Below are 14,203 nucleotides of genomic sequence, written 5' to 3'. Positions count from 1 at the left end.
TAGGGCCGAAGCCGAATTTGGTCAGTACCGCCCATAGATACCGCCAGCCGACACTGTCGAAGGCCTTATTGGCATCTAACGACAACAGTGCCCTACTGCCGACGGCCTCCGAGGGGGTCTGCATGTTCAGGTACAGCCGCCGGAGATTCGTCGCCGTGGATTTGCATGGCATGAATCCTGCCTGGTCAGGATGTATGATGGACAGAATAATTTTGTTCACGCGCATGGCCAGGACTTTTGCAAGTATTTTGACGTCGCTCTGTAGTAAAGAAATGGGTCTATACGATCCGGGATCCAGCGGATCCTTGCCCGCCTTCAGTAGTAAAATAATATTCGCCCTTGTCATGGAAGGAGGCAGGGCCCCCGAGTCGAGCGAGGCGTTAAACACCTCGAGCAACCTAGGCAGCACCACCCCCCCATACTGGGTATACACCTCCATGGGTAGGCCGTTATCCCCCGGGGCCTTACACGTGGGAAACGAGGCCGCCGCCTCCCCCAGCTCCTCCAGAGTCAGCGGCCTCTCCAGCTCGGCCCTTGCCCCCTCTTTCAGGGCCGGGAGAGCTATCGCATCCATGTAGCGCTGCAGCTCCCCGTCCGTGAAGTCATCCCTTGAACTGTACAGTGTCGAGTAGAAAGCCGCTAACTCGGTCAAGATTGATTCAGGTTCATTCACCAGCCTTCCCTGTGTGTCCCGAATTGCTCCTATGGCCGGGGACGCCTGTTGTGACCTCGCTATTCTGGCCAACAAGCGGCCCGTTTTCTCCCCCTCCTCATAGTAGGCCTGCTGGGTAAAGAATCGCTTTTTCTCCGCGGTGGAGGATCTCAGCCGGTCCAGGGAATCCTGGGCCGACATCCATACCTCCCTCGCGGATTCCGAGGGGTCAACAACATAGGTCAGTTCTAACCGTCTCACCTGGTCCTCCACCCGCTCCAGGAGAGCAGAGGAGTTGTGTTTTATGGACGCAATCTCCTCAATGAACGTTCCCCGCAGGCATGCTTTAAAGGCATCCCAGCCCAGGGCCCTCTCCGTCCCCTCCCAATTGTCTCGGAAGTATTGTTCTATTCTGCGGGTAATATGGTCATGGGAAGTGAACAGTTTTAGCCAGAAGGCGTTTAGTTTCCACGGGGCTTTAGGCAGAGAGGACACCGGGCGTGTGACCAGGTAGGCCGCAAGCGGAGAGTGATCAGAGACCCCCCGTGGAAAATATTCCACTCTGGGGATCATATGAAGTACCTGCGGGGACCCGACACACAAATCGATGCGGGACAGTGAGCCGTGCGTTTTGGAGAAGCATGAGAACTGTTTAGTTGCAGGGTATCTAGCTCTCCAAATATCTAGCCACCCTACCTCTCCCATTAATCTGCTCAGGGCTGTCCCCCTACTCCCCTGGGGCATCCTAACTGGTGGGTGCCTATCCTCCCTCGGGTCAATACATGCATTGAAGTCCCCCATAATCATTACGGGGACATCGGGCTTATCACCCAGGTATGACAGCAGAAGCTGTAACACCTCTCTCGAAAAAGGGGGAGGAATATATACGAAAGCAATAACCATCGTTACCATAAATACTTTGCAATATAGAAAGACATATCTTCCGAGCGGGTCAACCTGTGCGTCCATTTCCTGGTAGGCCAAGGAGCCGTGTATCAGCACACCCACCCCCCTTGAATATGAGGTGTGAGTGGAGTGATATGCCTTGCCCACCCAGGAAAATCCCAGACACCCAACCGTGTCCTTGGTAAGGTGAGTTTCCTGCAACCCCACAATGGCAGGGAGAAATTTCTTCAACCCTGCCCGTATCATAGTCCGTTTCAGCGGATCATGTACCCCGCGCACATTCCAAGTCACTATCGGGGTGGTGGCCATAACTGAGTCTGAAAATAGTTACCGTCCAGGGTATAAGGCCTCAAGGCCATTTCCGAAGGGCTGGGCCCCAACCGGGGCCGGGTCTGGTCCATCAAGTAACCGTGCATCATGTGGCATAGGTCTGTGAGCAGAGTGTCAAAAATAATAGTAAAAAAGAGAAAAAACATTTAAACATACGTGTCCGCCTCTCGGCCCCGTCCGGGGCAGAGGTCGATCTCCTGTTGCGTGGATCCAGCAGTCCCCGTGTGCCAACAGGGCACCAAAAAACAAGGGAAAACTCCCCCGGCCGGGGTTCGTCGCTGGTACCAAATAGCCCATAAGTGTAGGCCCCCCCCCTGTAGCATGGAGTCCAGAGGGGGTGCGATTCAGCTTCCGAAGCTCTTAGGTAACGCTATCAAAGTACAATCAGGTAAAGTTCCGGCTTGCAGGTAACAACAAAACTGGTCTGCGGCGAACTTAGCGGCTATGTAGGGGTGTCCCTGGGGCCTCAATCCCCCCTGTCTTCCTCGCGGCGTCTCCTCAGGTCCTGTTCATTGTGGTCCAGCCACTGTGCGGCCTCCGTGGCAGATTCGAAGAACGTGGCTTGACCCCTCACCGTAATCCTCAGCTTGGCCGGGAACAGCATGGCGTAGTTGACTTGGATCCTTTGCAGGCGCTTTTTAACATCCACAAACTTGGCCCTCTTGCGTTGCACCTCAGCTGAGAAGTCGGGGTAAAACGACACTCTGGCTCCGTTATAGTGCACCGATCCCCTTTCCCTGGCCAGCCGCAGGATGGTTTCTTTGTCCCTATAATTTAGGAGCCTGGCTAGGACGGATCTGGGAGGGCCGCCAGGGGGAAGGGGTCTGGGAGGCGTTCGGTGCGCCCTCTCTACCGCGTACAACGTGGAAAATGCCTCCTTGCCAAAGGTATCCTGGAGCCACGTCTCAATGAACGTAGTGGGGTCCCTACCTTCCACCTTCTCGGGGAGACCCACTATGCGGACATTGTTCCTCCTCAAGCGGTTCTCAATGTCATCTGTTTTTGCGGCGGCCTGTGCGGACTGCTGCAGTGCGGCCCTAGCATCCCTGGTGAGGGGTGGGAGCGCGTCTTCTACCTCGCTGATACGCCCCTCCACAGCCGTGGTCCTCTCCCTGATTTTCTGGAGGTCATGGCGCATGAGAGATACTGTCTCAGTAAGCTCCCCAAACTGTGCCTTCAGGCCGTCCACAGAGGCTGTAACTGAGGTTGTGCATTTCTGCACCGCCCGGAGGATCTCACTAAGTGTGGGTTGTGGGGCATCATCCTGTAATTCCCCAAATATGTCCTGCATAGTGTCCGTGGAGCTCTCAAGTGGCAGCGTGTCATCCATAGCAAAGTCTCCATTGAGGCCCTGCACTCTCTGCGCCCATGTCGGCTGTGTAGGCGCCGGGGAGCTGGTAGATCCCTGCAGCCTTTGGGTGTAATAGAGCATGTCCTTGGGGGGTTCTTTCCCCTGGTGTTTGGGCGCCTTACCTCCAGCCTCTGCATGCCTTTCAGGCCCGCGCACTGCACGCTGCTGCTGAGAGGCCCCGGCGCCATCTTGGATCTCCATGGCCGAACCGACCGCGGCTCCTTTCTCGGGTTTGCGGGTCATTCGGACCCCCGCCACTCGATCAGACACCCCCCGCTGAGGTCCGTGGAGTGCGCTGCCTCGTTTGGTCCGCTCGTTGGCGTCGGATTTTGCCGGTAACAGGATCGTAGCAGGATCAGTAGCGGGAGCTCCGTGAACTGCGACTGTTCACATGCCCGTCCAGGCCACGCCCCTGACTGCCATTTCTTAATTACATTCCGAACAGAGGATATTGACATCTGAAAACGCTTTGCTATGTTCTTATAGCCTTCTCCAGCTTTGTGAGCGTCAACTATTTTCAGTTTCAGTTTTCTAGACAACTGCTTAGAAGAACCCATGGTGCTGATTGTTGGGGCAAGGTCAAATGAGTCTGGGCATTTAAAACCTTTGAGATTGACATCACCTGGTCTTCCCAGACAATGATTGAGAACAATCCATGACACTGGCAGTTCTCAGCTTTGCAAAGGGGGCAGTGAATGCTATAAATTCTGCAGAGTGCCCAAACTTTTGCAGACGCCATTTTTTTGTTTTCTGTAATTTCGAAAGTGTAAATGATGGAAATAAAATCTAACTTTTTTTTTACATACTATAAGAATGTCTAATCTGTAATTTGATGCCTTTGAGATTTTTTCATCTTTCCTTGGCTTCGTTATGCACATTAATACAAATTTGTTCCTGGGGTGCCCAAACTTTTGATCCCCACTGTAGTAGTGTAAGTTAACACCCTCGCCCGCATTGGTGATCTTGACAGTGAAAGGTAAGCCCCTGCATTGTTTATTTCTTACCTGGCTCCTGTGCCACTCTCGCTCTCTCTCTCCCCAGGCTGAGATTACTCCCCCCAGAGTACAGTGTTCTTTTCAGTGTCAGGTACTGGAACACAGAGAGCGTTCCAGCGTCCAGTGCCCTGCTGCCACTCTGCTGCCTAGCTGGTGCCCAACAGCGCAAGTTAGCTGTTTCACTCCAACCGATAACTATGCCCAGATGTTTAATAAAGTCCCATTTGTAGGAGAACTTTTTTAACTTTAACAATCTTAAGGGCGAAACCATTTCTAAGATTGAGTTCTAAGATGAGGTTTGGGAGAGTAGTCTCCAGTTGCATGACAAAAGAAGAACAAATCATCTGCTACCTTTTATGTATAGTACCTTGGCCCTCAATGGCATTGTTGTTTGGGTTAGCTCAAAGGTGAAACAAAAAAGGTTCCAGGGTGAGTTTAAAAATTAAAAGGTGAGAGGGGCACCCCTGTCCAGTGCTATTGTGCAACTCAAAGTAGTCCAATGTAACCACAATAATTTTGACTGCTGCTGATGGGTGAGTGCATAACATTGATCTATTTACACATTGTTCCACCCAGACCAATCCACTTCAGAGAAAGAGAGCCAATTGACTCGAACAAAAGCCTTTTTGGCATTGAGAGGAGTAAATTTGGCATGTTTTGAGATGTGTGCAAGATGGATGGCCTCTCTACCTGGGACAAAATATGTTTGGTTTAAGTAAACAGTATTTAGAATTTTTAAAAAGACAATGTTAAAAAGCTCAAAATGTATAGAGTCCTCAGTAATATTGTAGTAGTGCTTTAGTCACGCTCTGAGTTTGACCTAACTTCCATATATTGTTCATATATAGGGAATGGGGTGATGTGGAGGAGTATAGTATTGTTGGGTATGGTACTCAGTCTTTAATCCATGCACCTTCCACAAAAACTTCACCGCGTGAGGGGGTCTCCCCTCCAGGGGATGAATTCCCCAAAATTCTGAATAAAATGCACCTTAATCACACTGATCATCCACCGCTGTACTTTCCACTCAGTTAGTATTCACACTTGCAGTATGCAGAGGGTACAGCAATCATATGTGGAAAAGATAAATTGTCCACATAGTATAATATTGCTTTTTCAAAGTTTATTGCAAAACCCAGAACCCCTTACAATTAAACGCACCAAAAGACAATATTTCTCAAGCAAAATGAAGTGTGAGAGTAATTGCCCGGTTACCGCGGTAAGCAGGGAGAGCTGGCTGTGTACATCAGCGGTTGGTGTTACTTCCTGGTTCACCTGCGGCCTGTGGAGCGCACGCGTCACTTCCAGTCTAAGCCACAGAGATCACAACTGACGCGTTTCGTCACTTCCTGAAGTTTACCAGAACAGACATTTTTTTTTTTCATTCGTTGGAGAGCACAGCTTTGGTTTAAACCATTACCAAAGGGTATAGTGCTATTTGTAGGAGTAGGACACTAGGTAAAAGTAAAAAACAAGACAGTCCAGGGGCCACAACCCCCTACACTGTGAAACAAGCTCAGTTATTAGCTTAACATCTAGAAGTTATAACTTTTTTTATTTCCTCCTTGAAATCCTGGTTCCTTTAGTTTTAATTCAAGCAAGTTGCTGGTTGGGTTACAGGCTGAATAATACAGACCTTCGTAATCTCCCCAGTTTGTCTTCGAATGCATGCAGTTTCTTTGCGTGAGCAGGTTTGGATGTTAACGTCCTTTATAATATAATAGCCTGCCAGAATTAGCATGCCGCTGTGCACCTTTAAGGCGTGTAGTGTTGCAGCTTTGGCTCAAGGTGACCTGCTTCTCACAAGGAGGACCACTTCTGATTGCCTATCAGCTTCTGGAGTGTAATTTTGGAGGTCTCCATTTTTCTTCAATTTTACCTACTTCAATCTTGCTGTGGAGTTTTACTCTTGTGGGATAAAGGCAATTTTGGTGAGCAGGTGTGCTGTGCCCCACATGGGGGAATCTGGACCACTATGGTTTTCCAGGCTGCAGCCACAGTGCATAACATGGCCCTACCCGGAGGTCTGTTTCATGCTGCTTGGGTGATTGCTGCATCCCTACCTCTAAGCAAGTAGGCAAACTGGCTAGATGCTACTCTTGTCCCCGAGCCATGGCAAATGGTGGGTTCAAGGCAATAAATTCTTTGCATTTTACTGAACAAATGTTAAAATCTGAAAAGTGTGGCATGCATTTGTATTCAACTCCCTTTACTCTGATACCCAAAACTAAAATCTAGTGATTTCAGAAGTCACCTAATTAGTAAATAAAGTACACCTGTGTGTGTTTTTAATCTCAGTATAAACACAGCTGTTCTGTGAAGCCCTCAGAGGTTTGTTAGAGAACCTTAGTGAACAAACAGCATCATGAAGGCCAAAGAACACAACAGACAGGTCAGAGATAAAGTTGTGGAGAAGTTTAAAGCAGGGCTAAGTTATAAAAAAAATATCCTAAGCTTTAAACATCTCACAGAGCACTGTTCAATCACCATCTGAAAATGGAAAGAGTAAGACACAGCTGTAAACATACCAAGACATGGCCTTCCACCTAAACTGACAGTCCGGACAAGGAGAGCATTAATCAGAGAAGCAGCCAAGAGGCCCATGGTAACTCTGGAGGAGTTACAGGGATCCACAACTCAGGTGGGAAAATCTGTCCACAGGACAACTATTAGTGGTACACTCCACAAATCTGGCCTTTGAGAGTGGCAAGAAGAAAGACATTGTTGATTGAAAGTCTTGAGACGTCCCGTTTGCAAGAAGCCATGTGGGGGACACAGCAAACATGTGGAAAAAGGTGCTCTTGTCAGATGAGTCCAAAATGTATTTATTTATTTTCTCTAAAAGCAAAAAGCTATGTGTGATGGAAAAATAACACTGCACATCACCCTGAACACTTCATCCCCACCGTGAAACATGTTGTGGGGATGCTTTTCTTCAGCAGGGACAGGGAAGCTGGTCAGAGTTGATAGCAAGATAGATGAAGCCAAATACAGGGCAATCTTAGAAGAAAACCTGTTAGGCCCCGTACACACGAGGAGACATGTCCGATGAAAACGGTCCGCGGACCATTTTCATCAGACATGTCTCCTGGGAGCTTTTGGTCTGATGTGTGTACACACCATGTCACCATGACATGTCTAATCGCATGTCAAATTGGCTGCATTTGCCGACAATGGCACCGTCCTAACTTGTGCGACGCCGCATCTGTGGTGCTGCACCGATTTCAAAAAGTAGTTTCTGTACTACTTTTTGCAATTTCGGGCCGCGATTTACATTGACATCTATGCAGTAACCTGCACAGATGTTTCTGTAATCTCGACCGAAATTGGGACTGACAAGCGAGAGTGAAATCGTGTGAGTTCAGCTAAACTCGCACGGCTTCATTCTCGCAGCTCAGTGTGAACCTGGGCTACAACTTAAAAATAAAGTCGTTTAACATGCACTCCATGCCAAAGCATTAGTACTGTTTTGCAGTTCATTGCCAAAGCAAAAGAACTGTTTTGCAAAGTGTTTCCATGCCAGTTTAAAATTGTTGCCACATCGAAAATGTGCGCAACAATGAGTCAATTAGAATAACATAGCAGGCGTTAGAAGGAGACTAGAACATTTGCATGCTTATTCATTGTGCAGATAATTGCTTGCTGTTTTGGAGCTGATGTAGGTTGACTTCTCGTTTGCCAAAAGATTGTTTGTGGGAAGGGATTTTTTTTTGAACTCTAACAATGTAATTTGCTTAGGCTATTTTAAATCGTATGTGCCCTGGCAAAGACATATTTTTTTTTTTTTTTATATGTTGTATTACTTCTTTTTATTAAGTCCAGTTAACATAAGTTGGCATGTGTTTTCAGCATCTGCCAAGTGCCCTCCAAACACCAGGTATGAAAAGGCTGCACTTTCCTATTAATTACATGGACAGTTTTGACTCTTGGGGCTGAAAGGAGCCTGCAAAACATTGGTGCTGTGTGTTCTTTTGAATCCAGTGCTCCTATGAATTTAGCTTCAGTGTATGTTTAAAGCAATAAGTCTTGTCCAATAAGTTTTAGAAAACTGGAGAGTGCAAAATCTGTTGCAGGTCTGCATAGAAGCCAATCACCTTCCAGGTTTTTTGTCAAAGCTTAATTGAGCAAGCTGAAGTTAGAAGCTGATTGGCTACCATGCACGGCTGCAACAGATTTTGCACTCTCAAATTGTAATAACCATTTCTTGTTGGTAAAATAAAGTAAAGCAGCCCATATATGGTTAAAATGGGCCACCTGACATGGTGCCAAGATGTATGAAATGTTGCTATCCGTTGTCTTTCTCTGATAGTATGCTCATGTGCAGACATCTTATGGTATGATATATTACCTGTCAAGGCTGTAGAGCATGGGTCTTCAAACTACGGCCCTCCAGTTGTTCAGGAACTTCAATTCCCATCATGCCTAGTGATGTCTGTGAATGTCAGAGTTTTGCAATGCCTCATGGGATTTGTAGTTCCGCAACAGCTGGAGGGCCGTAGTTTGAGGATCCCTGCTGTAGAGGTAATACGCCTACAGTGCAAGCTCAGGCCCTGACAAAGAAAGTAGGCAAAAACTGTTGCATAATTACACTATAGCATACAGTGAGGGTTAATTTGCCTTAAAAATTTGCTCAGTCAATGGATTAGTAGCAGATAGGTTCCTACCTCTTTTACTAGGAATTTCCTTTAAAATAAATTACATCTTTAGAAACACTGAATTTTATTTGGAATGTATAAGGCCCGAGAGCTGCAGTGGCAAGACGGTGCAACAAGTGGGACTAACATTTAGGGCAATAGGTACTCGGGGACAACTGCCCAGAATGCAAGCAGTCTGTTTTCCGGGCTTTCAGTGAATACTGACCTAAATGTTAGTACCACTCGGTGCAATGCCCAGCCCTGTTCAGCCACAGAGATTTCCCGTCTCATAGAGCTTTACAGGCTGCCGTTCTGGATGGTGCGTCTATGCTTTTTGCCCACACCAAAAAACTGCGATTTCATGCACCTGGGCTAAATGCCCAGTAGGTAACCTTGAGATGAAAAAGTACATTTTGAGGCAATTCCCCATTAGTACCCCAACGTTGTAAAAATTAGGACAAAAACTGTTAAGCCCTGTACACACGATCGGTTTGTCTGATGAAAACAGACCGATGGACTGTTTTCATCGGACAAACCGATCGTGTGTGGTCACCATTGGTTTGTTTTCCATCGGTGACAAAAAAATAGAACATGTTTTAAAATTTTCCTATGGATAAAAAAACGATATAAAAAAAACGATATAAAAAAAACGATCGTCTGTGTGGAAGTCCATCGGTCAAAAATCCATGCATGCTCCAAATCAAGTCAACGCATGCTCGGAAGCATTGAACTTCATTTTTCTCAGCACGTCGTAGTGTTTTAAGTCACCGCGTTGGACACGGTCGGATTCTATCAGATATCCGATCGTGTGTACAGGGCTCTAGGTGTCCACAACTTTTTTAGTCATACAGTATGTCCTATACAACACATATATCTGATCGGATGTTTTTAAACCGTTGTGTAGCAGTACAGTACATGGGATGTGATTTGATATTGTGCATCTATTCTGCAGTTGCAGCTGGTTTTGGTAAAGTAAAAAGACTCAATGGACGATGGGAAACACAGTGATTATGAGTTTATCACTGCAATGTGATAAATGAGGTGATGTACAAACCATGTTCAGTGCTAAAAAGACACAAATTGACATGTGTTTTATCTATCTATCTATCTATCTATCTATCTATCTATCTATCTATCTATCTATCTATCTATCTATCTATCAGTTGAAACCATAAGCAATTACCAAACTTTTGCTAAAGCAGTCTATATATGGCCTGATATTCACAAGTAATCTGGTTAGTCTGAGGCCTCGTACACACGACCGAGAATCTCGTCAGGAAAAACCCATTGTTTTCCCTGACGAGATTCTTGGCAAGAAACTCTTGCCTCCCGAGTGTACAGACTTTCGTTTCAAAAGAACCGCAGTCACTTCATCACGTACGACGAGCGAGCGTTTGTCCCATTTGATGCCGTTGCCGCCATCTTGCTTCACCCTACCTATGCCGTGGAAGCTACCGCGCATGCGTCAAAGTCATTTCGAGCATGGCGACCGGTAAGTATACACTCTCGGGTTTCTCGTCGGGAAACAGGCCGACAAGATACTCGACGAGAAAAAAGAGAGCAGGTTCTCTTTTTTTTCTCGTTTAGATTCTGCCTAGATTTCCAGACGAGAAACCTGAATGCTTTGTACACACGAACGGGAATCTCGGCAAGAAGCAGTTTTCTTGCTGGTTTTTGCAGAGAAAACCGGTGTGTGTACGAGGCTTCAGAACTGCTTGTAGATTGTTTATGAACAAGCAAATGGCAGCATGTGGAATTGTTTAAATCTAAAATCTTGTCATTGCTGTTACATAAATTCCATTTTGCTTGAGGCGATTGTAGCCGCATAAGTGCACTTGCGACAGTACTCAATAAATTTGATTTAAATATAATACTTGTAAATGTAGGAGTAATGTATAGTGTATTGCACATTTTTTCTTTGACTAAATATATATATATTTTTTACATTTAGATCTGATATTTACTACTTTAAGCCAGCGGGTGGTACAATCAAGGCTGATCTCTTTCACTTTTGATGAGTGATTAACAATTAGTTCCTCCCCTCCTTAGCTTTTATGGAGCATGTAGGTATTAATGAATGAAAAATGAGTAGGTAGTATTAGCAGTGGCGTAGCGTGGGTTGTCAGCGCCCGGGGCAAGGCAAGAAATTTGCGCCCCCCCAACATATGGACTTTTAGCACTCCCTGAGTCCCTTCCCTTCCTACAAATAGTACTGACCAGCCAAATTACTACAATGACCACTACACTAACCTCTACACTGACCTACATGATTCCTAGACTGATCACTACACTTACCTAACTGTCCACCGCACTGATCTACCCGATTCCAGTGCTGACTACTACACTGACTAACCGGATTCCTATACTGACCACTACACTGACCTACCTGTCCACTACATTGACCACTACACTACACTGTCCACTACATTAAACTGTCCACTACAATATACACTACACTGTCCACACTACACTAAACTGTTCACTACACTGTCCACTGACCACTACAATACACACTACACCACACACTACACTGACTACTGCAACACAAAGACTACACTACACTGACTGCAACACAAAGACTACACTGACCACTGCAACACACACTACACTGACCACTGCAACACACACTACACTACACTGACCACTGCAACACAGACTACACTACACTGAACACTGCAACACACACTACACTACGCTGACCACTGCAACACACACTACACTAACCACTGCAACACACACACCCACACTACACTGACCACTGCAACACACACACTGCACTGACAGGCATGTAGGTAGCCAGCAACATCCAGAATGTTCGCTGGTGTAGGATGGAAGTGCACCAGTGACCATGCTGGGGAGAAGGACAGAATCCCTGTCTGAAGGCGTGCACCCAATGGCTGCCGCCAGGCTATGGGCAGAGACGCGGCCGTGTTTAGTAGATGGTGTGTGGTGTGCATTTGGTACAGTACCTGCAGTACGGGAGGATTTGGGGGCCGGTGTTCTGACAAGAAAAGCCACGGCCGGCCTAGGCCAAGCTGGTGTCCGAGGGCCCGGGTCCGAGGAGCCTTGTCTCACCTGAGCCATGCTGAAGCCGTCCGGTGCGCTAAAATGAAGTCAGAGCAGAGCGGTAGGTGGAACAGGAAAGCCACACAGGCACATGACCCCATTCCCCCAATCACAGGGGCAGCTGGAGACTAAACATGGCAGCTGGAGCGCAAGCTGCGGGGACACAGGAAATAAAAAGTTTGGTGGACATGGACAGAGCCAAAATTGTGCCCCCCCCCACGCTACGCCACTGAGTATTAGTTCAGTTTCACATTGGTGTGCTGCATTTTGGCAGCAACACAGGTGTATCCCCATGCTTTACCTGCAGTCCCATAGACCTTTTTATTAGGTTGCTTGTTTTTGCCGTGTTTTCTTAAAGCACAAAAAAAGTCCTACATGCTGCATCTTTGGTGCACTTTCAGAAATCGCAGGAAAAATTCAGTGCCTACTAGTCTATGGGGCTGCAGGTAAAGTGTACGAAAACCGGAGATACACTCAAGCCAAACTGCAGCACACCATTGTGGAATTGTCCAAAGGCGTTCTGATTGCAAAGCCCAGTATGCTCTGAAAACACAAAATCTTGAAAGCTCCTTGGTTTAGCAACTTAGGGACTGCCCTATAGCAGTTTTACTGCTACAGGAGGGCCGCTGTGTGCAGGATGACGTCAATATACGCAATCCTGCATTTCCGGATAGCGGGCACAAGTGCGTGCTGCAGACGGCTCACTCCTGCTGTGATTATTCACAGCCAGAGCCAATGGATGGATACTGCAGACTCCATGTCCGCCAGCACCTGCCGATCACTCAGTACACAGGCAGAACCTCAGTCTGGCAGATTGCCGTACTATCAGGAGGGAAGTCATGGATCCCGTGTCTCTACAAAGCAGGGACATGGATCCATGTCTTCCCCTAGTACAAGCACCCCCCCCCACAGTAAGAAAACCCCAGCTAGGCACACATTTAACCCTTTGATCGCTCCTTATGTTTAACCCCTTCCCTGCCAGTGTCACTATTACAGTGACAGTGCATATTTTTAGCACTGATCATTGTATTAGTGTCACTGGTCCCCAAAAACTGTCAGATAGTGTCTGATTGCCCACCACAATATCGTAGTCCCACTATAATACCGAGCGCAGTACACTCGGGTATACTCGGGCAGGCTCGGCTCCGCTCGCGGTCACGTCCTGTGCGTCCTTTACGCGAGAGGAGCCGAGGCTGCCCGAGTATACCTGAGTGTACTGCGCTCTGTATATGTCGGCGGAGTGGTTCAAACACAGCGCGGGAAGCAGGGATCGACTGAAAATACAGCGGGGAGGACACCACGATGGCCGCAGAAGGACGCCGGACCGGACAAGGCCGCCGATGGACGCCGGGCAAGACACCGACGAGGGGCATACAAACTCCTAAGTATTTCTTAATACGCTGGGGCGTGTTATATGAAGATAAATACAGTACTGTATTTATTGGCGTATAACACTCACTTTTTTACCCTGAAAATAGAGGGTAAACTGTGCCTGCGTGTTATACGCAGGGGGCTGTGGAAAGTTTTATTCCTGAAACTTCCCTCTTAAAGTTAGGGTGCATGTTATAATCCTGTGCGTGTTTTATGCCAATAAATACGGTAAATATAAATGCACATGGAGTGGCCCTAATAGCTCATTGCATTTCCAGACTCTGCTTTCTCCTGTATAATACAGTACTTATTTTTTAATATTATTCTCTCTTTCTCTATCTATGTAGATCTGTAGCTCTAAATGGAAGTCTACTAAACAATAGACTTTCTGTGTGGCTAATTTATGTTATTTCAGCATTTACGCAACTATGTATGCTAAGTGGTATTTTTGACATTCAGATAAAGCACATGTGTACCTGCATGACTAGTCAAATTAAAAGGATTTTGAGTTGCAGAAGATGAACTGATGTAGCAGTTCAGACAGTGATGGCACCAATCTCATGTCTCTTAAAGTTTAAGGCATCTTTGCAACATTTTCGTTTTTTAGTGACTAAAAATATTTTGCGTTAAAGTTCAGTCAGTTTTCATGCATACTGTACAGAATGTAAATAGATGTTTTTAGCATGGTACAAATTATGCAGTCTAGTTGCTATTCCTTGCACTATACTTCACTGTGCAGCACAATTTTATTAAAAATTCTGCAAGCAATTAGTACATCCAGACAGATAACACTTTGAATATGTGCCAGGAAGTGAAATCACATACGGGCAACCGCCAGTGCGTTTCCGCTGCCACACAGTCTTAATTACTGCAGCGCTGTAAAGCACTTACCATCACT

At 46.7% G+C, this 14,203-nt stretch overlaps 1 protein-coding gene across 2 annotated transcripts in view; it reads left to right on the top strand.

The window, feature by feature from the left end:
- LOC120941932 (aminopeptidase O (putative)) overlaps positions 1-14,203 on the top strand; it is a 525,264-nt gene that overhangs the window by 151,656 nt on the left and 359,405 nt on the right. The gene's annotated exons all lie outside the window — the stretch shown is intronic.

Source organism: Rana temporaria, chromosome 1 (genome assembly GCF_905171775.1).
Source record: "Rana temporaria chromosome 1, aRanTem1.1, whole genome shotgun sequence".
In the NCBI taxonomy this organism is placed as follows: domain Eukaryota; kingdom Metazoa; phylum Chordata; class Amphibia; order Anura; family Ranidae; genus Rana; species Rana temporaria.
This window is presented reverse-complemented; position numbering and strand designations above follow the sequence as displayed.